Source organism: Cardiocondyla obscurior, linkage group LG02 (assembly GCF_019399895.1).
Source record: "Cardiocondyla obscurior isolate alpha-2009 linkage group LG02, Cobs3.1, whole genome shotgun sequence".
NCBI classification, from domain to species: Eukaryota; Metazoa; Arthropoda; class Insecta; order Hymenoptera; family Formicidae; genus Cardiocondyla; species Cardiocondyla obscurior.
The window spans coordinates 628,282-653,313 of record NC_091865.1 but is presented as its reverse complement, the minus strand read 5'-3'; the positions used below and the strand labels follow the sequence as shown (position 1 = coordinate 653,313).

Below are 25,032 nucleotides of genomic sequence, written 5' to 3'. Positions count from 1 at the left end.
GAGACGGGGTGGAGAAAACATGCGAAAGAATTCTACGCGCGGCTCTATCGATCCACGTAGCTCCGTGACGGCAAACACAGACAGGAGAGCTGACTGGGCGCCTAATTAAATTAATACGTTCGATTAATACGTCCGTGAGATCGCAAACACCGCCGATACACGTTTGTCCCTCCTCAGCGAAGTTTAGAAATTTAGTTTGCGTGCAAACCTCGCAAGCCTTGAATGCGTTTAACCCGATTTTCTGCGAAGTTTTAATTTTCACGGAATACACATCAATATAGCGATGCGCGTCATAAAATAATCACACTGTAGGAAAAAAAAGAAAAAAAAATGTAACTACATTGAAATATTACTTACGAATACTTCTATTTTGCTTCATTCTTTTCCGTGACGGAAAACTATTTCAAAAGCGAAATTACATTCCTTCTTTATATTTATTCTCTTTATTTAGTTCACGTAACGTAGGATCGATATTACGAAGATAAAAAAGATATTGGGGTTTACGGTCGAAAGTCCATTTCGCGTTTGTCATGATAAAAGTCCGGGATTTCTCAGATTCGAAAGGTTTTCCCGATTCTCAGCGATTCTTTATGCGAGAACAGTTTAATCGAATTTCCTGTAAACATCCTTTACGCATTGCTGATTTTCGTACGCGACGTAAAATGGGCCACCACAAGCAGAGAGAGATAGGGAGAAGTAGAGAGAGAGAGAATCGTTTAGACTTCTATGCAATATCCCGGGTCTGGACTCGAAGTTGTTCCTCGCAAATCAGCTACATTGCTGCTCGACACTAGATGGTTTCGCTTGTTTAACTCCTTGCATAGAACCGGCGGAGGAAAGAGAAATGTAAGAAAGAAAAGAGAAAATAAAAGCGAAGGCGAGAGTTCGTTTAAACAAGTATTCGCTCCGATATTTATCATTCGGAAATCGATTGTAATAGAATGTCATGTTCTGACGTTTCAATTTCGGTCTAACTGCTCGAGGAGCATTGATTAGCATTTTGGAGAGCATTCGGTGCACTTTGAAAAAGAATTGCAATTGCAAAATCGTCATTTTGCCGAGAAAGGTATCATAAACGTTGGCAATGATCGAGTCGAGCTTTCGACTGGAAACATGAATATAGCGCCATTGCTGGGCTCGAGAGAGCAATAGTGCCATTTTCCCGAGCTATTTATCAAGCGCGTTGAATGACTGTTATTTATCGGTAACATTTTGAATAATTTCGATGGAAATTAAATACACGTTTAATTAAATTCAAGAACGTTCGGTATATTTTTTATTAATTAAAAGAAATAAAATAAAATAACATAAAATACTCCCATTTAGTTTTTATCTTTAATATATTCAGTTAAAAAAAAAAAAGAAGTATTTAAAACAAAAAAAAAACATTGAAAAATAAATGTAATGAAAATTTGTTTGCCCATTACTCCAGACATGTTAAAATTTAATATATTAATATTGATTCGCGAGAGAGAACGTTATAAAAACGAGCTTTCCAAATCGACGAATTCATGCATAACGACAACATGTATAATTCGACAACGGTCGGTGGAAAAAAAAAAAAATCTCAATGCATAATTTAATATAATTCCCTTTTCCCCCTCTGTCGATCGCAACTCCTGGAAAACTAACTTTTCAGCATTTGCGGTTTCTTTTTTTTTTTTTCTTCTTATTGGGAGCGTGATATTTTTTGCGTTGAGTGGATTATTGATTCTCGACCTAACCGGGCTTTATGCGAAGTGCAATACGCCGAGGTGCATAGCACCATCGTACTTGCATACGGCCGCACACAATATAAACGCGCGCAAAACTATCGACTGCTCTGCCAGCGTTCCAGCCTAATAGAAATCGACAATCGGCTCGTTGGACTCTCACCACGTATTACTCTCGTCAACCGTAACGAGAGAAAAAGAGACGTCGGTCTCTTCTTTTCTCCCGCGCTCTCCCAACGCTCCTCCTCTCTTTTGCATCTCACAATTTATCACCCCGGCACTTCGGATCGAACTTGAATATAAGGTTTTACGTCTGTAGAATCGGGTCTTAATTAGCCGCCGTGATTACAATTGGCACGCGAAACAAGATAAAAGCTCGCGAAGGTGTTAAATTAACGAGGAGAAAAAAAAAAAAAAATCTAAAGAAGGTTGAAGTCACAGTTGATAATAATGTATGTATATAGCGGGTATATAAGCTGGAATAAGCTAATTAGATATACTTTTACGAACTATTGTATTGTGCAGCGGCGATCTACACGGTTTCTATTATACGGAGTTCGCACGACTTCGAAAGCACCGATGCATTATAAATAACTTTCGATATCATCGCGTTCAGCCGCTAGGAGAACCGCCACTCGCGCGTAGTAAATCGCATCCTCTCCTCGTACGTTCTGCGTAACCAAATTATGGCTGCGCGCTAAACAAACTGACAAGGAACCAGTCAAGGGAGGGAAGAGAGAAAAGGTAGCGAGATAGAAAGATATAGGTGATCTAATTTCTAAACGGCGCTCGCTAGGATTATTTCTCCGATTTAGCAGAGCGATGATTGCACGAATTCTTTTTCGTATATAAAATAGAAGGGTCAAATAATATGCAAATGTCACACATTAAGAGAAGGTAAATCTCGGTAAAAAGAAAAATTATATTAAATATACTGAAAGCTAGACAGAAAGAGAAGAATGAAACGAGGGCACGTATTTCATCGGGACGTTATTTTCAATTAAAACGTAAAGCAGAAAACCAATTTCGTAATTACATAAACAGCATATAAAAGATTAAAGTAAAATGCGATTAAAAAATATTTTATGTAATTAATATAAAATAATGTGTAAAATAATCATGAATGTGACTTCTGAATATAATTTTTGTTTGTGACTTACGTGTACTAGCTTATCCCTTCGCGCCGATGTACTTCTGCACGATAAACGTTTAATTCCCGCAAAATTATCTCAACCGTGACACAAAGGACTGAGGCAGAATAAAAAAAAAAAGGAAAAAAAAAAGAAGAAAAAAAAAGAGGGGAAAAATGGAATTACGTAAACGCTAGAATAATTTTTAAATTCATTATTCAAACAATAAAACGCAAAAACAAGCTGCAATTTGTAATTTAAAAAATGTAAGTTCAGAAAATGATGTAATTAAAAAAATAATATTAAATGATTAAAAGTTTTTTATTATGCGCGTTACAGGTTGATGGTTTTGTAACGAAACATTGAATATCGAGTATTTAAAATTTTGCCTCTCTCTTTCTCCCTTTCTTTCGGCTCGGATTAACGTGCTTAATGTAATATCGTAAATTTTTGCGCGCTCGGCTGCGATGCGTCATATGCAAACGCGTGTAAAGCGACTGGCGCATACTTGCGAGGATATACGCGACCGCATTTCGACTGGATCAAATTGGCGCGCGTTATTTCCAATGATAATAATATTCTCGAGAAATTCCGATCCCACGGTATCTCCCTTCCTTCTCGTTCTATCTCGTTTCTATCCATCTTTTGGATCTCTCCTCTCTCCGCCCTCCGCCCTTTTCGCGGGGGCATACACGCACGTGAGGGCGCACGTGTGCGTAATACGAACGAGTAATGATTCTTTCGAGGGTCAGCACAAACATAAAATAGAATTCCAGTAAGAATTTAATTCGCCGCGCAATAATAAAATTCTGCAAGCTACATTATTTCCTGTATTCTTTTTAAAATTTAATTTTAAAACTCACTGCGATTTGAAATAATAATGCATTTTAATATACTCCGCGGACTAGAATTTTATAATAAATACGCATAACGAAAATCATTAACTGCATGTATTTCGTTTTGTTATGAAATAAAAGTTTTTTTCTTTTTTTTTTTTTTTTTTTTTAATTATCAACTTTTATTAAAATCTCAAAACAACGGATAGTAATGTATTTAATAATGAAAAAGTAATTTGATATGTTTGAGACAAAATAGAACTTTGAATGAATAAGACATCGTTCGCTGACCCGAGATAGCCTTTCGTGATTCGCCTCCACTCTTACGATGATAAAATCTATTGTTGTCATTTTCGATGCGTCGTTATAATCGTAGCTCGTCTTTTATATAATACCGTTTTAATATATTAAATTTTAATTCGTACAATTCGTTCCGTCTTCGTATTTAGTATTAAAATTTAATAATGAATATATTTTTTTCCATTTCAAACAAAAGCTATGCGCGCAATTCATACGTGGAGAAATTCCAGCAGTAAAACAATTGTCAAAAAATCACAAATAATTAGCCGTAGAGATGTGCGCAACGTGTTTTCGGAATGCTTAATGTTTTTCTCTCAAACAGCATGGAATAATATTTATTTGCGAAAGTGTACGATCGCGAGATTACGCGTAACTGGAACGTCGACAAATTTTTTTTTTTGTTCTTTGCGAAAGTTTTTGTTCGGCGCAGTACCTCACACGCGCGCGTTTGCATCGTTAAATTTAATACAGAGTTTAAAAAAAAAAAAAAAAAATACGTAAATAAAAACAGAAAATCGCAAAAATATAAATGCACGCTTCGCGTATTACGAGATATACCCGGTAGAAATACTAGAATATAAATAATCTAAAATTTAATTCAACTTTTTTAATTAACACGACGATTTTAATAATTTTGTACGGCGCGACAGCTTTTAAAATAATTTAAAGCCGTAAGTAAGAGACGTATAGTATCACAAGTTCGGGGAAAACTTACTGCTGCAGTCTCTAAGAGAAACGTGTCATTTTACGTGCCGCGTCAAATTCGCATCTCACGCCATGTGAAATAGCTGATGAAGCTAGTGATAAAGAAATTCGAGGAACGTCCGTCGGATGTTACAGACGTTTATAAATATCAAACGTATCTAACTGAAGCGAAAATCTGCACTAACGAAAAGATATAAGGAGCGTCGAATTGACGAGCGACGTCTTTCTTCGAGCGATAGACGTTACGCGCGGCAACATTATCGGCCGATTTATCAGGAAAATCACTGCGTCAGCAATACGACGTGATAGCAGATCGCTAATTAATTATTATCACGGGTAGTACGTAGTAGTCCTTACACGGATCAAGTATTTGGCAGGATTACGTCGCGCGTTATCGGAGGAAAATCACGAGGAAGAAAGAGAGAGCATCGAATTGTTTAATCAGTTAATTTTAATTAACACACAGAAACGCGCGTACACAAAGACCCCGCGCATTAATTAAACCGTCGCTCGCTATTTGCTTTTTCCCCTCTCTTTCCTGCTTTAATTACACGCCGCGGTCTCGTCTCTCGTAGGTAGATTCTCGTTCTCTCTTCTTTTTTTTTTTTTTCTCTCTTTCCGTGTTCACGCATAATCGCGACGTGCAGTAAGGATCGCGCTTTTCTTCTCTCGCGGATATAGAGAAATCGTTTAAAGATCTTCGAACTCTTAGTCCCCGGCGGCCGGTTTGTAGTCTTTTCGTTTCGGACCACGCGGAGGGCAACGCGCGCGTACATGTCTACGCACGGCACACACGTAGAGAATGCGTCATCGTCCGTTTTGTCACTTTCACGTGCGGTCGTACACGCGTGTGCGTGCGAACGATGCACCGCGACACCTGTAAGCCGCGCGGCACCACGCACGATGCAAAATGTATCGCCGACGAGAGAGGCCCTCGCGTGTGCGTTTATACGTCTCTCGCAAAAAATCGCGCGTGTAAGAGCCGCTAAACCGCTTTTGCAACGACGATACGCGTTCGCGTTCGTCTGAGAAAAGTTCCTCGATCGCGACAATACAGAAACAGATTAGTCGAGGCTGAAAATTACGGGGGAGGGGGGAGGGGGCTTAAATTAATGAGGTCATCTTCTCGAGCAACCGAACGCGCGATACAGATCTCCTTGAGAAAATGTAAAGTAACGATATCGAGGGATCTCCGCCTGCAATCGCGGCGAATGAGATCCGCGTGTGCAAATGGAAACCTCGCGTAAGATATTTCCAGAGGTATGAGCGATGAAAATAATGAATTGGATGTCACACGTAATTGTATAATTACGTTTCGCTGAAAGTAGTTATTGTACGCGTTTGACGTACGGTACTTCAGCACACGAGGCAAATTCTTGACGCTAAAAGCAAGAGATTATTCGTGCGAAATGTAGGATACGCTCTCGCTTCATGCTTTTACTTCGAAACAACATGCTTTTACTTTTATCTTCTACTAATAAGCATGCGTTCCACTTTTATTCGCACGACCCAATATCTCCCTCCGTGAAAAATAGAATAATACCGACGCGAAAAAACCCCGAAACAGCACCCACCGGGTGGGGTTCGTCGTATTGTTCGTATTAATTGGTTTTTGGGATAAACTGGGAAGATTGCAAGTTTCTGGTCCACCAGCATGAAAGGGCAATCGCGGTCCTTTATGGATTCGAGTATTTCCACGACGTGATGTAATTATCTGTACGAAACATTGGTAAAAATTTTCGAAAGCAATCCTCTCTTTCGAGCGGGGTGTGTGAAATAATATCGTTATCAAAATACAGATCGTTATTAAATTATAGTGAGAAATAACCGCTTTGGGTCTGAATAGCGAGGGTCGCCTTTTTTTCCTATTATTGTGAAACCCTCGTCGACCGCCGCCGGTGATGTTTTGTCGGCCCTACGATCGCACGGAGCGGCTTAAGCGCGGGCAATACTTGATCGGCGCGGGCAAGTACCAAGGACGGTACATAGGCGTCTGCATTAGTGGCCGCGAGCGCAGGTTTCCTCTGTTTTTCAACCGGCCATACGTGAAATCAGAAAATTCATAGATGAGAAGCTAACGGGACGCAGATTACGTTTAATTCGCACGAGAAAAGCCCGGCCCCTGGGACTTTGTCGCATTACAGAAATACACGCGTCGGAAAGAAAGGCAAATATCGGCCGGCGATCGCTCGGCTCGCGCGAGTGTAGACAATGTTTTATTTAATTTAAAAAAATAAAAAAAAAATGAAGGAAAAAAAAATGAAAAGATTGGCGAGAGAATTTTCGCAGATTCTAACTCGTTGCAGTATTATCGGCAATGGTAGAAGCGACGGAAATTGCATTTATCGATCATGGAATACCAATTGGAACACTCGTGTATTTCTGTGTATGCGCGCGCGGGTATACGCGTGTGTCTGTAAAGTCGTTACAAATGGATGAGAAGTAATGTATTTTTCAAACGACTAAAATACGTTTATCAAAATATATTATTTCGTATCGCGGGAGGTGGATTCGGTTAGACTTTCATTTCTACCGCTCTGCTGTAACACTTATAAAATACGAAAAATATGCACACCGCAGCGATGATTCATACAATACGTATATTTCGCGATAGGGAACGAGATATTCCTTTGAACGCGCGCCGTGTCGCCACTATATTTATCAGTGGCAAAGCGCAGGTACCGCGGAGATTTATTAGACGAGCTGCTTCGACACGGTTTCGAGAATCGTTAATAAGCCGATTATGGTAAATACATTTCTACGCTTTTCCGATAATAAATATTAATCGCGAAACATCTCCTGCCTCTCCGCCGGTTCTTGTTCGCGCTAACCTCGATCGATTAAAGACGGGCGATTAAAAAGTCAATACGAGTAAAAGATTGTGCAATCGTAGCATTAATAGAGGGTGAAGGCGATGTGGCGTTGATCGCCAGCGGCGAGACGTCGATTTGTAGATCGTAAAATATGCGCCGCGACGGAGAGCGTTGCCCACGCCAATGATTTTAAACAGACTGCAGCCTCGCCTGTATCACCATTGGCGTATAACGTCCCGCTAATCGTTACTCTGTTTGCCGTCGTAACACGTTACCCGTTTACCACAATCATTTCCTATCGAAATCGTTATTTTCGTTTAACTATTGTGTGCCTGTAACTAAATGTGAAATTCCAAAACTAACCGACCACGCGGTGCATAAAAATGCCGTAACGTATTTTGCTGCGTTGGCGTCTCAGTGAAGTATGTAAATAGCCTATTATGCTTTTAAAAAACACGACGTAATTTTCAAAACTAAATGCACGTCGTTAGACAACAAGGAATAATAATAAATTAAATGTTTAATTATTACCTTTTCGTTTCATCTAAAACGTTATCTGTGAAATAGAAATTGCGCGTTTCCTTACATTATTAACGATTAGAGGGGAAAAGAAAAAAGAAAAGAAAAGGAAAAAAAAAAAACTAATGCTCAGAAACTTTAATTATTACTAACAAAAAGTTTGCCATTTTGTTTTCCATTATTCTCGTATTTTTGTAGCGTGTACATTAATGTACAAAAATATTTCACGACTGCTTAATTAAATCTGCTGCGGACGAATATATGTAAATCATAAATAACATATAAAATAATATATAGAGAAATACACTCGTATTTTCGACGGAGCACTCCATATTAAGCCGCGCGGTATTTTACATTTTCCATATTTTCGTTATCATAACTGTTATCTCTTTAGCTGGCATATTTATTCTGCCTCGCACGCGCGCAAGTTATATTTCCGGCGCATAACGGACGGGTAAATTTCATAGTATTTTTAATGACGCATATACTTCGGTTGAGAATTTTTACTAAAACATGAAGAATGTTTTACCAACATCCGCCGTTGTTATGAATAAAAAAAAAAAAGGGGGTTACCGAGATAAAATGTACCGATACACGATCGAAATAGTCAATTTTTTAATACTCATTAAATATCACTATCGATAAGATAAGCTTCGCCTCGCGCACTAATGGGAGAAAAGAGAAAAACAACGTTAGATTTTATACAGTGATTTCGAATTGCAATTAATATGGAGTGAAGATCTTTATCACCGATGTAGCGTAGCCATTTTGTTGCCAAGTCATCTAGATGAGTAATATTCCGCGCGTTCTTCCCGTTCTCTCGCTCAATTTTCCCACTTTCTTACAGTGGGAACAATATATTTCTGACCGTTTAAATATTTTAAAACATCGGAGACCATAGGGGATATTTCGCGATGCGAAAAGGTGACGCGGCCAAGATAAACTCGATGTTAAAATTTCGTTTATCTCTTTGCGAATAAAAATTTTCGTAGGAAATATCTTCCACGGTACGTACCGCGAAGTTTATTTGTTTTTATTCTCGGGCGCGCCGTTTCGTCGAAAAAATTTACGTTCGAATGGAAGAACAATTGTTAAAAAAAAAAAAAAAAGACGTTTTCGGCGCTCATCTTTGCTTATTCATGTGCAAAACGTTTCACGACAGGTACACGTTGCTCGCCCTCGAGTATTTAATCCGTCGCTTCACTCGACTGAGATTGCGTAGCGTCAAACTAATCACCTAACAATGAAAATTATTTACCGTAATCCATCGGGAGTGCATGGTTTTGACATTCAAAAGGGAACGTCACCGTATATCCCTCTTTTTCTTCAGCCCGCGCAAGATTATTATCGATTGTCACCTCTACCCCATGGGACCAAATTGCCCGAATAACGTGCCTTTTGTTTCGCGTCGCCGTTAAAAATTTTCGGTACTCGTAGGTCAAATCCTCACGGGAGCATTTTTCTATCCCGAGCTCTTCTACTTCGGCGCACCAGATGGTATTCTGAGAAATTCGAATCGGCTACGGCCCCGCTTTTCTTAAACGCCCGTAAATCCGTCGGCAAAGGGAATCGCGCGCCGAATCACAGTCAATCTTGGTAAATTGTACTGTGTTTTAATCTCGAGATTGAATGACTCCACCGTTTATCCGCATAAACGCGCGAGATCATAACCATGACACGCGAATTCATTCCCCGCGGTCGATTTCGCTCGCGGGAGCTTAAACAGACCCCAGTCCGCTTCAAAGTTCGAAACGTATACGTTTGGTAAATATTGTGTAGCGCCAATCCGTAATGCAGACTTCGTTTAATTTTGCAAATAGCGTTTAGTTTCGGTACGTCGATAATAATTTTCAAGTGAAATTGACATTTAAAATAGTCGGGGTGTACGATTATCGGATATTTTCTTTTGTTGTTTGCCGATTAACATATTTAAATATTACAATCGAATGTCAATATTTAAATATTTACATCAATGTAAAAAATAAAAAATGAAAAAAAAAACAAAGTAAACATTCACCAAACGTACAATAAAATATTTTAGTATTCTTCTCGGTGATGCGAATATCGAATATATCGCATGAGAAGTCTCATATATTTAAATTTATACGACAAGCTCGGATAATACAATTATCTACATATTTACGGCGACCAAAAGCAAATTCTGTCATCGCAAACATCGAGTTACAGCGACAGAACGTAGGACAGGATCCTCTCCTCGCCCCCTCCTCCCCCACTTTCCTACGGTTTTAATAAAGACGGCTCTCGAAATATGCATCTCGTGGACGCGATCCAAACGGACGCGTGCAATTATTATTACTCCACTTTCTCGGCGCGATTCGCCAACGCGGACCGGCCTTTCGAAGTCACTTCGCGAGGCAAAAGATTTCCGCATTCGTGGCCGCGGCGGGCGAGAGGGGCAAAGCCGCTGATTGTACCAACTCCCGCGAGAGATGTCGAGGGTCAGGTTTAGAAGCTGTCGACGGACGAACAGATCCGGGCTGTTTTCGAAAGATACACCGCACAATAGCTGACCCTTCTGAATACCAATTAACATGAATTACGTGGGTTCGTGAAATTTGAAACCATAACTGTCGTATTCCCATTCTTTTCTCTCCCCTTCTCTCTGACATTCTCCGCTAATTTTTTTTTTTCCTCTTTTTATATTATTTAATTCGTTCTTTTCTCACGCTCATTATCCGCTACGGGATATTTAATCGATCGGCTAAATTTCTCAGTGTCGATTTTGTGAATGATCGTACAGCCGGAAAATCATGAGATAATGCACGCGTGCAACGTGCCAGATAGTTTACAATTACGTGGCCGTAATCGCGTTCTCGTAATTACTTGGAGGTAAATCAATCCAGGAGAGCGAGTTTATCTCGCTCGATACATGTAGTGCGTAATCACGACGAGATCTCGGTGTACGGTCCCTCTCGCCCACTCTCCCTAGGTTCCCCAATAATCCTCTTCGAAGTATGATAAAAGATCATCGACCTCTGGGTAGGGTCGTTAGGAAAAGGAGAGAACGGTGGGTGAAAGAAGAAGGCGAGAGGAAGGCTGCCTTTAGTCAGGGAATTCGTCGTTGTGAAAAGAAAGAAACAGAAAAAGAGAAAGTTGGTTTCACGGTCGGAGAATGTCGGGCCTCGAGTATTGACAATGAATAGTTTTCTTCCGCAGCGGAAAGCTGAAGCGGGCGAAGCGCAAAGGAGAGAAAGAGAAAGAATAGGAGGGTGGAAAAGGGAAAGAGAATGTGTGCAGCTTGAAGCTAGCGATGTTAAGAGTAGGAGTAGCAGGAGATGAGGCCGGTAGACGAGGATAAGCGGAGAACGTGAGGGCGCGAGAGAGAGGCGAGGAAAAGATAGAAACGGGGAAAGCTAAAGACGGAGAGAGAAAGAGAGAAATTTGATAGGAGGGGTTGAGTTGCCATGGAAACGCGTCGTTCTCTCCCATCCAGACTCGAATAAGGATATATATATGTATGTAGATATATGTATACATGTTTACACATGGTTGCATTATATACATACGGACGTAATATGGTGTAAGTACCAGGCATTCGTATGGGAGGTCATATTTTATAAGACGATTTCTCGTTCGGGATTGCGTTACAACGTGTTACGAGATTTAATTTGCATTTTTTTTTTTTCCTTTTCTTTTCTTTTTTTTTTTTTTTTTTTTTTTATTTTTTTTTAACAGAGAGATAAAAGAAAAATTATCAATCACGACGGAATGTACACTGAATTTGTTCGTTCGATGTAAAAAAGAAATCTGTCGCGAAATCAGTTGACGATTCAAAGAAATGATCGAATTCCCGAGACTCGTCATATCCGCTTCGTGAGCTTCGAGTCATTCGCTTTGAGCAAACGTGTAGCAGATTGCGACGCAGTGGAGCGTGCACACGGATACTGCTTAGCATTTATATTAAATTAACCTTCCTCATTTTCATAATGCTTTCGAGTCGTGGTAAAATCGAAATTACCACTCCGTCGTAATTAACCGCACACTAAAACCTCGTGACTCGCATCGAGCATAAAAGGTAGAAAAAAAAAAAAAAGAAAAGAAAAGAAAAGAAAGAAAAAGAAAAAGAAAGTGAAATAATGAAAATGAGAGGCGACGTTTGTTCAGCGGTATAAAAAAAAAACTGCAAGAGTTACAATCGTGAATTTTCAAGAGTGTTTCAGTCGCCGAATAGTTCTCGTCGGATTAGAATCGTTATTAAGGCCGTGAATGTGTTGATTGGAAAATACGATATAACCCTTCATTTCACGTCGAGAGAACGGAATTATATCGCATTAATTGCACGAATGTCGTTAGGTAATTCGGTTTGCTCGCGAGAATTTTCAAGTCGAATCTCATCAGCCTCTCATTTACCTGTCAAAGGTGGGAAATCAGAGGCGTCGCGCGTAAAGATGAACGATTCGTAGGTCAATGGGGCCTTAGGGATATCCAAGGAGAAATACCGCCGTTCTATCGTGTCTTCCGGACGCGAGCGCGTACGATGGACTCCGGGAGGGCGCATTGGCGTAAACCGACGTCAACGGAAATAGATATTCAATAAATTTAAAAGCGATTATATGACACGCGGCGACGTGAATTGCCCTCCCAATGTGTCACGTAGACGAAGAGAATAGACCGATTGCCACTGGACGTAAATCGTAATTCTTTTTTCCATTTTTTTTATTTTCTACAAATACCTTTCGTAATCCGATGTCTTATGAAACTCAGATTAGCCTGAGCTCGTTCGAAAATATATTGCAGTAGGCAGTTTACTACGCGAATGAGTAATCTGCTGTTGCACATTTATTTTAAATTTTGTCCAAGAACGGTGAACATTTGAAGAAGTTGAAGAGCAACTTAGGAAACGATAATTTATCGGCTTTTAAATGCTATCGTATATTTAAAAAGAAAGAAAAAAAAATCAAGTATGTAGCCCAACGTCACATAATAATTTATCTCATCAGCGTACATTAAATTTTAATTTATAATTTATATTTATGAATATTTTTATCTTGAAAATACTCGGAAATATACGATGTGAAGCATGCAGAAAAGCTTGCCATAATACTCCAATTCGTTGAATACCCGCCGTATATATGTACGTACATATATGTATATCGATCTCCTAGGTTGAAGGCGAAGAAAACAAGCGGTATAACCGAAGAATGCTCTATTGAAAACTCGGATGAGGGTTGGATCGCGACTTAACTTCAAGAAATGTGACAGAACATCAAAAATTTCTATTAGAAAAGCATAAAAGTTATCAGTAATAGTCGAAAAATTGCATTAAAAAAAAAAGGAAAGAAGGAAAAAATTTAAAAGCGAAATATTGGTTTCTTGTTATAAAAATATTTCGTGTCTTTATTATTCGTTCTTTCATTACAACCCTCAGTACATTTCGAAAATTAATATTTTATAATTTCAAACGCCTCACTTTTTGTTTTTAAATATATAATAGATCTTCGCCGGCAAAATTCAAGAGATAGAGAACAGAAAGACTGTTTCTAGTATTTTTAGCGTTACCGTTTCCACCATCTTTTCACGTTATTATATACCATTATTATTATTAGTTTCGATATACAGCGTTTTACGTAATTCTCCATCTTTTTAAGAGATTAAAAGGCAAATATCGCTTTGGAATGTTCGATAATTTACTATCGGGATCTCCATGCGCGCATCATTAATGAGGAACGTGATTATTTCCTCACGTGTTAATCTTATTGTCAAGCCTCCCCTTTTCCCCGCTGCCTCATTCGTTAACAATCTATTTTGCTCTGTGCTGTGCGCAGCTTCCCCCGGAGCGTGAACTGGTTTCAAACGAGTGCCATGCCTTTTACGTTTTCTGGTTTTTGTGCTCCTCACAGAGGGAGACAAGGGCCGACGACTTTTAATGGACGACAGGGCAAGCCACATAGGCGTAAACCGTGATTTTATCTTTATTTGTAGAATGACAGTGCGTGTCTCACTCATTGTTAATTGCGATACCTACAATAATAACTCTTGCGTCATTAAAATAAATTTATCGTCCGTCCCCCAAAAAAAAAAAATTTGTTTTTATATTTAATCTCATAATTTAATTTCAATTTCATTGAAATATTTATAATTGCAAAAGATTTATTTTATAAATAGCGGGCATTTCTATTTTCGAGTTTTGGATATTATATATGTTGACATTCAGCTTATCATTTTGCTCTAAGGTAGATTTTTGTAGTGGAAAAATACAGGCCGTCTTTCAATAAAGTGAAATTCAAAGAGAAGAATATAAAAATTGTATATACTATAGTATATATATTTATATATATATATATTGGCGATTGGAAAACTGTAGAAGACATTCTAGGACTCCGCGATTCAGTCTCAACAACTAAAATGAAAATATTTATTCTTCAACGAATAAAAATATAAAAGCGATTTTTTTTTCGTTAAAAATATTAATTTAGAAAAGTCTTTCTTTAGTCATAATTTAAATGTTCTTTCAAAAATTAATAATACACGTATTCATATACATATAATTTCATATTTAATAGAATGATTAATTTTATAATATCTTATACAAACGTTAATTTTGTTAAAATTATTCGTGAGATTTATAGACTTTTATTTCAATCGGATTTAATGGAAAAAAAAAAAATCTCATTTTATGCAAAAGCACGTCATAGAATCGGTACAGCAAAATCAATTACTGTCCAAAATTTTCATTATCCTGCCTGTTACATAATAGGTTTGTATTTGTAATTTTTCAATTCTTGTTAACGTTTTTTCACTGAAGATCGATCGATATAAAATAAATGGACAGTAAGCTGATACGCAATGAGGCGCGTACGTGCTTTTCATTCGGTAGATGATTATCGAAAGCAAAGCTCGAAACACGTTTGCGTGTTCGAGCTCGTTCAAATGGTTCAATACGAAAATGAGGCCACACCCTGGCGGGATACTACGATATAAAATAATACAGATTCAATTGCTCCATTTCGCCAAATACTATCCGGTGACTGAATATTCCATCACGCATACGGTTCAAGAAGCAATAGGAACAAAAACAATTTATCACGAGATTGCAATCTACTCTAAAGATGAAAAAAAAAAAAAAAAAAAGTAACCGGATCTGTGCCAAGTACACGATAAAGATAAAAGAAAAAAAAAGAGCTTCGTGATATGTAGTCATGAGACGTCGGAAAAACTGTACGGTTTTAACGCGATAATATTCTCAGCTGATTGGATTAGGCATTATTTTAGAATAGTAGGTGTACGAAAGGTATTTAGCATTATACTTTTAAGAAAGGTAAAGGAAAAAATTAATAAATAAAAAAATAAAGACGAAGAAAAGCCGTTTCTTCAGTGAGCACAAGGTAACGATCTTCACAAACGAGTATACTTGGCGCACGTGTGCCCGCGTATATACCTGTATGTACGTTAAGATGTAATAGTGAGCGTGTAACTCTCCGCCGATAATACGTAGAGTAAACTGGCGACACCGATGTTGGTATAGACTTTCGGAATTTGTTATCACTCCGCCCATACCGCCGCTACAAGTAATCATTTCGCCGTGAAGGAGAGAGCATCGGCTTTAAAAATACCAGGAGAACGAAAATAACCGGTACTCTTGCGACCCGAGGCTTTAAATAAAATCTCCGCGCGAGAAAAATTGCAACCGCGAAAATGTTGCGGCGGTCGATCTGCCAGTTGAGGATTACGGGAATCGGCGAATATATTTTGTAACGCGGTTAAAAACGATTAAAGCAAAAAAAATAAAAAAGAAAAATAAAAAAAAGTGCTATTTCAAACATTTATGCGTCTGTTACAATTAGAGCACGAGTTTCGCGCGAACGATAAATAACGAAATTAATTTATCTCGCGCGAACGTATGCAAGAGGCTGTGATCACAATATTACGTGGTTTAATATTTTTTTTCCGAACGATTTTAAGCATAAAAGTAAATTTGTTTTATCGTTAGATGCTTCACGGAATTTTTTTTTTTATGGCGTATTAAATAATATTCTTAAAAAAAAATTTAAAAAAATTAATTATTATTTTATTAGATATTTAAAAATTGCCTTCATTTTTAATATTTCACTTTTAATTAATTTTATCCCGGGAAAAAGAGATGCAAAGTGAAAATGTAACGTTTCGTGTGCTATTACCGTAAAAACATTTGAAAAATGTAACTACTCTCTTTGATTGCGAAAACGTCATGAAATCTTTTCGATGGGCGGTAACTTTATCTTTATCCTTATCTCTCGTTAAAGTAACGAAAGTTACTTTTATGAAACTTGAAGAGGAAATGAGATTTAACTCAAGAATTTTCTATTCAGCGAATTTCCACCATTCTTCCCCAAATATACGCGCGGATACGGGCACATAGTTTTGTACATGCACCCTATGTATGTTTTTATATACGCATTTATACATATATCGCATATATGAAATAGAAATAGAAAAGAAAGCTGGAGGGAGTTCAGTTTTCTTTATAAATTTATTTAGGATAAATAAAGGTGAAGTTAAGAGAAATGAAAAAGTTGGTAGATAGAGAACGGGAGAGAGAGAACGACGGAAGGAGAAGTGGACGAGAGTAGCGCGGAGGAACCCCTAGTACATTCCTGTAGACGGAGAATCCGTACAGTTGTAGCTGTTGGAGTTGGTCAAAGCGCGCTATACAAGCAAACATGTACGCGACTATGTATTAGAATTATCCAATCTCGTCAAAGGACTGCGCGAGCTATACACGTGAAATGTACAACAGCGTGTAAAATTACATTGCCTCTTTCGTGCTGTCCTCGCGTCCCCACGTTATCCTCCCTCCTCGTGCCCGGTCTAATATCGAATTGTGCTTCGATTATGCTTGGATCGATAGGTTAGTAGTCAACTACGGTTTCGCAACAGGCATAATGGCGCGAAGAGCGGAGTGCGCCTCTTCCGTTTGTATGACTCGATGTGAAATTACGAGAGGAAAGGCGGGCGCGCAACACAATTTGGCCGAGCAACGGCGAGCTTAATGTTTTGTAACAACGCCGGACTTTATTACGAAGGCAAGCACTCCGCGAGACTCGTTCGGCGCGGAATTTTAGCCCCCCGACTCCGAGGTAATTTAATGCTGCATCGATCGCACGGGGCCGCACGGGGAGCCGTAAATTCGAATTTTAAACAAGCACACTGCGCTAATGATATTAGTATAATAATTATTACCACGCCCGCGTGATACGCATTCGGCTCGCGACGCGCGAACGGCATTTTCGTTGTAGAAAAATCATCTTTATTTACCTATCAAGCTCGATCGTATTACGCTTCTTCTCTTTCATTATTTTATTTCATCTCACTTCTTTTTCCCTCGCAATATTATTTTTATACGTCAATCAGAAAGTAATTAAAATAATAATAAATTTATAAATGCAAAAGAATGCATGTCATACATATGCAAAAATGTCAATAAACGTATAAATTATTTTATCAATAAATCCCACTTTTGTTATACCGTTGAGAAACGACAAACAAAGTAATTGCAGTTTTCCAACTTCAGGCAAAAACGGGAGAGCGCATAAAGCGGATTTGCGGGCTCTCGTGTTTCTCGTTGAATAGGAAGAAATGTTAACGTAAAATTGATCATTATATAAATGCGATTTTCTAATTGTCGCGGCTATAAATTTTAATAAGATGTCGCGGGGCGTACGTTACGCAACGTATACGATATCGGCTTTGTAATATTACACCGACCGACCGAAGAATCGCGATTGGCAATACACGTCCGGGATATGTTGACGTACTTATGGTTATCGCATCTCGTTGAAATTAGCCGATCAGACAATGTTGAAAATGATGGAAACACTTTGGGCGAACAAGTCGCTCGCGGTACGGCAACGTAATAAAGCTATTAGCGTAATGTTACGCGCAAACTTCGATGGAGTTACGTTACGTTTCGAGGAAACGCCACGTCCTTCGACCCTCCTCGCCTCCGTAGAATGTACACGGTATAAACTTTAGTCCATCTTGCGAAAATTACCGATAGCTAGCATCAAAATATATGTCTACCAACATTTAATCGTACTTATGAATCAAACTCGCATGTTGCTAATGATTAACATGTTTACCAACGAGTTTTGCATGAAATCGCGTGGAAGTTCGTCGTCGCTATAAATGTAAAAAAAAAAAAAAAAGAAGATAAAAAAAAAAGTAAATTTAAATTGAATTGCAGCGTAAATATCATGAATATAAATGAATTGTAAATGTACTTTTAAATTAATCCAACAACCGTCGTCCCAGCTTTTATCTCGTTACAAATGGAAAATAATAACCATAATTGCAGCGTAATAATGCAAGTATGAAAGGGCTGCTAGCGTTCAATGGTTTTTACTCGGGCCACATTTCGGCGTTCATGGGAGACGTGTTGCATATTAAACGCGAGCGGATATACTGGAGAGCGAGTCCCCGACAATTCCACGAGGATCTCATCTCGTTGATCGTAAGCAAGCAAAATGTGCTCGAGATGCTTGTGAATGCTCCTTAAAGAACCGCTGCAGGTATCAAATGCACACCGTGAAAATGGTTAAGATCTGTGTACGTATACGGTGTGCACACGCGCGTATAGTCAAGATACGTTTCTCGTCTGGGTAGTTCGGATGCTACCTGCAGCAATTTAAAGGTTAATGTCGCTGGAAGGCCCGACGCTTTCCTCCGTATCATCATCGTCATTGATATCGCGCCGCGGCATCGCGAAATGACGCGAATGAATCTTCAATATTGAGGCGCCGAGATACGCTTTTAATTAAAATTACATTCGCTACTTTGTTTCCCATATTTGCATTTCTATTAATTTTACTATTGTTATTATTCCGCAATTGTCTCATAAATTTAATTACAGAAAATACCGCATCCAAGCTAAACTTTCGCGAGCTGTGCATTAGCGCTTGTAACGATGTGCAAATTAAGCTTAGCGAGTTTACGGAAAGTACTGATAAAACGTAAATAATTGTGTTTCAAAATTAAATAGAATATCGTAATATATTTTATCCTTTAAAATTGTATACAGCATAAAAGCACTTACTCCTTACCTAAACGTAATTATTAACGTATCGTAAAGTTTGCGAAATTATTGCGAAATCTGTTAAGACTCTATAAAAGTTCTGCAGCTTGTGCGGGAGGGAAAATACCTTGGAAAGGGAACGGGGGGAGGGAAGGACAAGTGGAATTTTCGCCCATTCCCATCACATCGGGAACTTATCGAATGATTCTTTTTTCCCCCGATTCGAGATTCGAGGTTTGCGCAAGTGGGAGGAAGGTATTAAATTGCCAGCTCCTGTCATAATCTATCTCACCTCCGGCCGGTTAAACTTGGCTAATAATTCGCCAGATTGGCGCCGGTAGTAGGCATGCGCAACAAAAACCAATAACACTACCTCTCCCTCGTATTACGTCTCTCTCTCTCGATCTCCCGGTAACCCGGTACAGTGGCTCGGACTACTCTCCTCCCCCGTTCTGTAGGTTCTCTTCGACACCCCCGTGGCCTATCCCCCTGTCCTCGTTTCCCTTCCCTAGTTTCCATGCCCACAGTCGCCCACTCTGCCAACCATGCCAACCACGTTGCAACGGCAACGCACTAATACCACCGCGCACCACTGTACTGTATCATAGCAAAGCGCACACGCCGAACTGCATTCGCATAAATCCACTCGAATGCCTAATACCCGCCAAATACCGGTCGTCAGAGAAAAGCGACAATCTGTACTTTATTTTATTATATTCCCCCCCGATCGTCGCGCGATGATAAAAAGACGATGGAACGAAAGTTGGAAAGAAGTACAAATCGACTTCAACATTTTTATTAATAGAGAGAGGAAAGATAGAGAGAGGAAAAAGAAAATGTTGTTTTACATTTTAAGAAAGCGCGGTACGAAAAATAACGTGATCCAATTTTTATTTTTCTAAAAACAGATTTACGTAACAGTCAGAATTATTTTATATGTGTACGTATGAAAAGATTGCCGAGATGCGGCTGACTAGAATGAGAGAGACAGAAAGAGAGAGAAAGACATTGCAATGCGGTCGCAAAATCGATGACCGACATGTCTGGAGTGTCGTTCGAATCCGAAACTTTGGAAACGCTCGACCACTCGTTGCTTTGCTAATTCATCAAATCGATTCGATGAATATATTAATTGTCTTGTTGTAACACAACGGTGGCTGGTTGATGAAATTACGCGTTCATTGACCTTCTATCGACGTGCACTACTCTATTGTGCTTTCCCGATCCAAACACAACATGGTTCTTGAATTGATCGATTAATTAAATTCGCCAGACAAATCGTTCAATAGGATGCGTTCGATTAAGAGCCTCGAATCAATTTTTCGCTTTATTTTCCATTTATTCAACTAAAAAGATTCAATCAAAACAAGTTGTTACGTTCTTCAACACGTATAAGATTATCTCGATTCGTATTTAATTTATTCAACGTGGCGTTAACTTTCCTGTTTATCTTTAACCCGCGATTGCATTAACGATTGCTGTATGTACCGATTCTGCATCAAGGTATAAATATATTAAATAACCAATTTCCTACGCTTTGTTTTAGTAATAAATAATCGTTCGTAATATTAAATCGTTCTTTGAGAGACCCGCTTTTTTTTTTTTTTTCTCTATAATATTACATCGCTATAACATAAGCAAAGTATTTCAATTTTCTCGTTAATGAGGAAAGTTATGACAATAATAATGATAATACTGGTAACTACGTCGACATTGTTGTCGTTAATGAGAAGAGCTTGGCTAATGATAATGTCGCAAGGAGGAGCGTTATATAATGTTGACTTATTCCCGTATATTGTATTTAATACCTCCGTACCTACGTTTTCCGCCTTGCATTCAGGAAACTAAATTATCTCAATGGAATATGAAATTAGATATTAGATTCTGTTTCTATCATTTATATTACGCGGAACGTACGCGGTACACGAGGATACTTGGTTTTTAATTGGCAAATGACAGGGAAGGAAGGAAGGGAAAAAAAAAAAAAGAAAAATTAATAATCACTTTAAGTGATTGAGTTTCAGCCGTAGTTTAATTTTAGGTTCAATTAATGTAGATTCTCAGATTACCTTGTTTTTAATGTAATTACTTTTCTATTTGCAATGCGGAAAACACAACGTAAAACTCGTAAAAAAACTTGTTTTTCTCTCTGTTTTTACGCTTGTGAAATGAAATCTCTAAAAACGAGTTTTTTTCACGAGATTGAAATCATAGGAGCGCAATGTACATAAATGTAATATAATTTCATGGATTGCAATTTAATGAATATAACGTATGTACATACATATATACATATACATATAAGATACATTTTAGCATTTAATTGAATCGCCATTAAATATTCGATGATTCTATTAATTCTAGCTATTCCATTTGAGTGGATTTAATACACGCGAGAGTGGTGCATAGAATAATTATACTTCAATAAATATACATTATAGCAAGTAAATTTAATATGTTTTTCGCATGCAAAGATTTCAATTTGCTAACTAAACTTATTAAACCCATGGAGATTCGATGATATTGATACCGCGAGTCGCGAAAAATAGAATTAAAAAAATAAAAGGCTAAAAACAGCATACTTAATGACAATCGCGGATTAAATTTTCGACATTCGTCAAGACGGACTGTCCGAGCGGTAGGTCTTAATCGTGTGATCTCTCGTTGTGTGACAGGCTTAAGAGTACATTCACCCGCCGTGGATTCTCCTCCAGCGGCCGAATAACAACCGCGTGCACGCGAATTCCACGAGTTTTATTTAGAACATCGAATTATTCTAACGTGATGAGTTTGCGCTTGCGTATTTGTGCCGACAAAATGACAGGGGAAAAAAAAAGAAAAAGAAAAAAAAAAGAGAATAAAGCGATAAACACGTACATTTCCTCGCAGCGTGACGTAGACACGCCGTAAGCTGGTATTGACGAAAAAAGGGACGTGGTGAGATCATCGAGGGAAGAGAAAGAAAAAGGGAGAGAAAAAAAAAACCCATACGTCTTTGCCTTCTTTTTCGCCTATAAACTTGCCGATTTGAAGCGAAAAATTATCTTATCTTCTTGAGAATCTACTCAGGGATTGGACTTTCCTCCTCTGCGCGTGCCTACTATATGCACAGCGCAGATAATGACACGCGTAATTGCTTTATCGAACGAATCGGACGGAGGAAAGAACGAGAATTTTAATTAAAATTTTGCACGCCAAATAAAAATGCATACTTCCGTCTGTACCGAGCAGGCGAATTAAAACTACGAAAATTACTGAAGAAAGCGCGCGCGCGCGCGGTGTTCTTTGAACTATTACAAAGTAACGAGGCGGGACGCGCGCGCGTCCACTATCTTTTTTTTTTTTTTTTTTTTCATTTTTTTTTCGTCGGTAGGAAAGTAAAATCGTTGCTGCATCTGATAAGAGCCCGGGCGTACGCGCACGCGCGCGATAATACGCGGCGACACGCGTGTCGGTGTGTGTGGACCGCACACGTACGCACACGTAAACAGGCCCGTTGCATTCCACGCGGACCGGAGTGTACCTGCTGCACGTAATCACGCTCGAATAATTAATTAGCTTATTCTGTATTACTTAGACAGAGTTAAAAACGTCTCGCCGGCTCTAAACTGGCTAAACTGGTAGCAAAGAAAAATTTTTCATCGCGACTGAAATGTTTTGTGAAACAAACGCCACCGGCCACTCGGGCGGAGATAATAAAATTTTATTTTCATTTCGCGCGATTTAATTAAATATTCTCGTAGAGTTTAATAAAATCGTCTTATCGCGCGGCATTCAAGGTTCTTTAAAGTCGATTAACTGCACTTCCGACCAGCTTCGTAATGGAAACAATTTAAATTGCAATTTGTTACAACGTCAAGAGACAGCTTTTGCTAATATAATAAAATAATTAATGTTGAGTCATTCTTCATTAAATTTATTGGCAAAAGAATGAGTCGGCGTAGAGGTATATGAATTGGCGTGGGAGAAAATTGGTTTAATCTTTCCAATATTCCTGAATTCGCAATTTATATGCATGTATGTATATACATTCGCGTATCAGTATAACGTTATAAATAAATGTTAACCGTAGTTGGAATTTCTCATGACTTCATGCAAACTAGTGGTGGTTACTCGAACAGAGCAAGTTTCGCGAAACGGATTCTCGTTGAGTTTGCGCCAACTTTCGATTGGCAGCATCGCGGAGTAAAAATAGAGAATGCAATGTAATCAACTTTGAATTGGAGTAAACATTCTCGATAAAATTTTAATTAGAACCAAAGCCGAACGGAATAATATAAAAGTATTATTGCAATGCGAATGCCGATTGCGATAATACGTAGGTATAATTATTGGCTAATGCAACCATACAGGTTCCGTTCCAATAGTCAACGGTATCGCGCGCGTATTACACCTGCGCTAACATTGCTCCCTACTTAAAATTACAAATTTATTGCTTATAAAATTTATTCCATTCCCCGTCATTACAAATTACTGTAATTAAAAATGACGTAGCTAAATTATTATAATGAGAGAAACGCTGTTGTAGAATCGTTATTAAAGGAGGCCGTTAAATTATTTTTCAGAAATTAATAAAATACTTTTTTTTTTTTTTTTTGCTTTCATAACGTTTGTATAATCGTTTAACGTAGTAATGGAAACGTAAGCTGTCGGTGGAAAATTTTATTTTTGAAAATGTACATTAACATTGAAAAAGAAGGGGAGGGAGATCGGCTACATTATTTAGGACGGGATATTAATATAAATTATCCACTTTACATGCTAACGGAATATTCAATTAGCACTATTGATTTATCTCGGTTTGAAATAATAATTAATAATTACCGTATCTTCCAACGTTAAAATACTCATTGCGGGCTTGACGTTTTTATAGAAATAGCGATATGCCGGGGAATTGGAAATTCTTTCCTCCATTGTAAAGTAACCGAAAACCGGATTGCCAGCAGCTGTTGGACAAATATTTTGCCTCGATAGTCAAGATGAAGCAAAGTCCCCATCCCGGTCGGGCTCATCAATCACGTCAATTACATACGACATGGTCGATTCACGATAACACGCGCGCGCACGAAAGAAAATGAAAAGGCAAGATAGATAGACATACATATCTCTTTGTACATAAAAGCGCATACTAGAATTAAAAAAAAATTTTAATAATTCGTAGCGATATCGCCGCGGGGATGAGACTACAATATAAAAGCGCAACAATGGCGTCGTTTTAAGATAATGCTTTCTATCGCGTTGTTCGACATAATTATCGGCGAGAAATAGTTCAGTTCCTTTCTGGAACAATTACGACGAACAAAAGGGTCAAAAGTAGCAGCCGCAATTACAGGTTTCTATCTCTGGTTGTTCGTTGTCTCACCCACTTGTCTCCCTTTTTACTCGCAACTACGAATTACATTTTGCCAGGTTGTTTTTTAAGAAAGTGGCCATTACGAACAATTTCTGAACTCGGCATGCAAACTCGAAGCAACGACGCGACGAAGGGAGAGATATTACGCTACCGGCGTCTATAATATTATTCCCATCAAACAACGGTCCGCACACCCTTTGCGCTACGTCCTCCCCGTCAGCATTTCTTTTTTTTTTTCTCTCTCTCTCTCTATTTTTCTCTCTCGTACGTTACGAATGAGAGAAACAACATTTCTCTTCGCGGTAAATCGAGCTATTCCCTCGTCGTGTATGCCAAATGCGATATCGATCGTCTTAAGGGAGCAGCGAGCTAGGACTTGGATTTTCGTGGCTTCAGAAACGAGAAGGGAAACACGAGGAAGTTACATTCGGCAAACGGCAGTCGGTAGAGACATTTATCTTGCGCGTTCGTAGTTAATAAACAAAAGTGGAAAGGATCAAAGACAGGCGTTTCCGAGGGGCAGATACTGATTACAGTCGAGCATTCGGTGTCCCTCCCGAAATAATCGGCCCTGCAAACAGTGAAAATGACGAGCGAAGGGGTGCGCTTAATTGACGATGTCTCAATGGAACAACAGGGCGTAGAGCGTGACG

At 38.7% G+C, this 25,032-nt stretch overlaps 1 protein-coding gene and 1 long non-coding RNA gene across 3 annotated transcripts in view; one reads left to right on the top strand and one right to left on the bottom strand.

Moving 5' to 3' along the window:
• Positions 1-25,032, bottom strand: part of LOC139113346 (uncharacterized) — a 131,664-nt gene that overhangs the window by 76,692 nt on the left and 29,940 nt on the right. The window lies entirely within an intron of this gene.
• The window catches only part of LOC139113390 (uncharacterized), a 108,191-nt gene that overhangs the window by 62,545 nt on the left and 20,614 nt on the right, over positions 1-25,032 (top strand). The gene's annotated exons all lie outside the window — the stretch shown is intronic.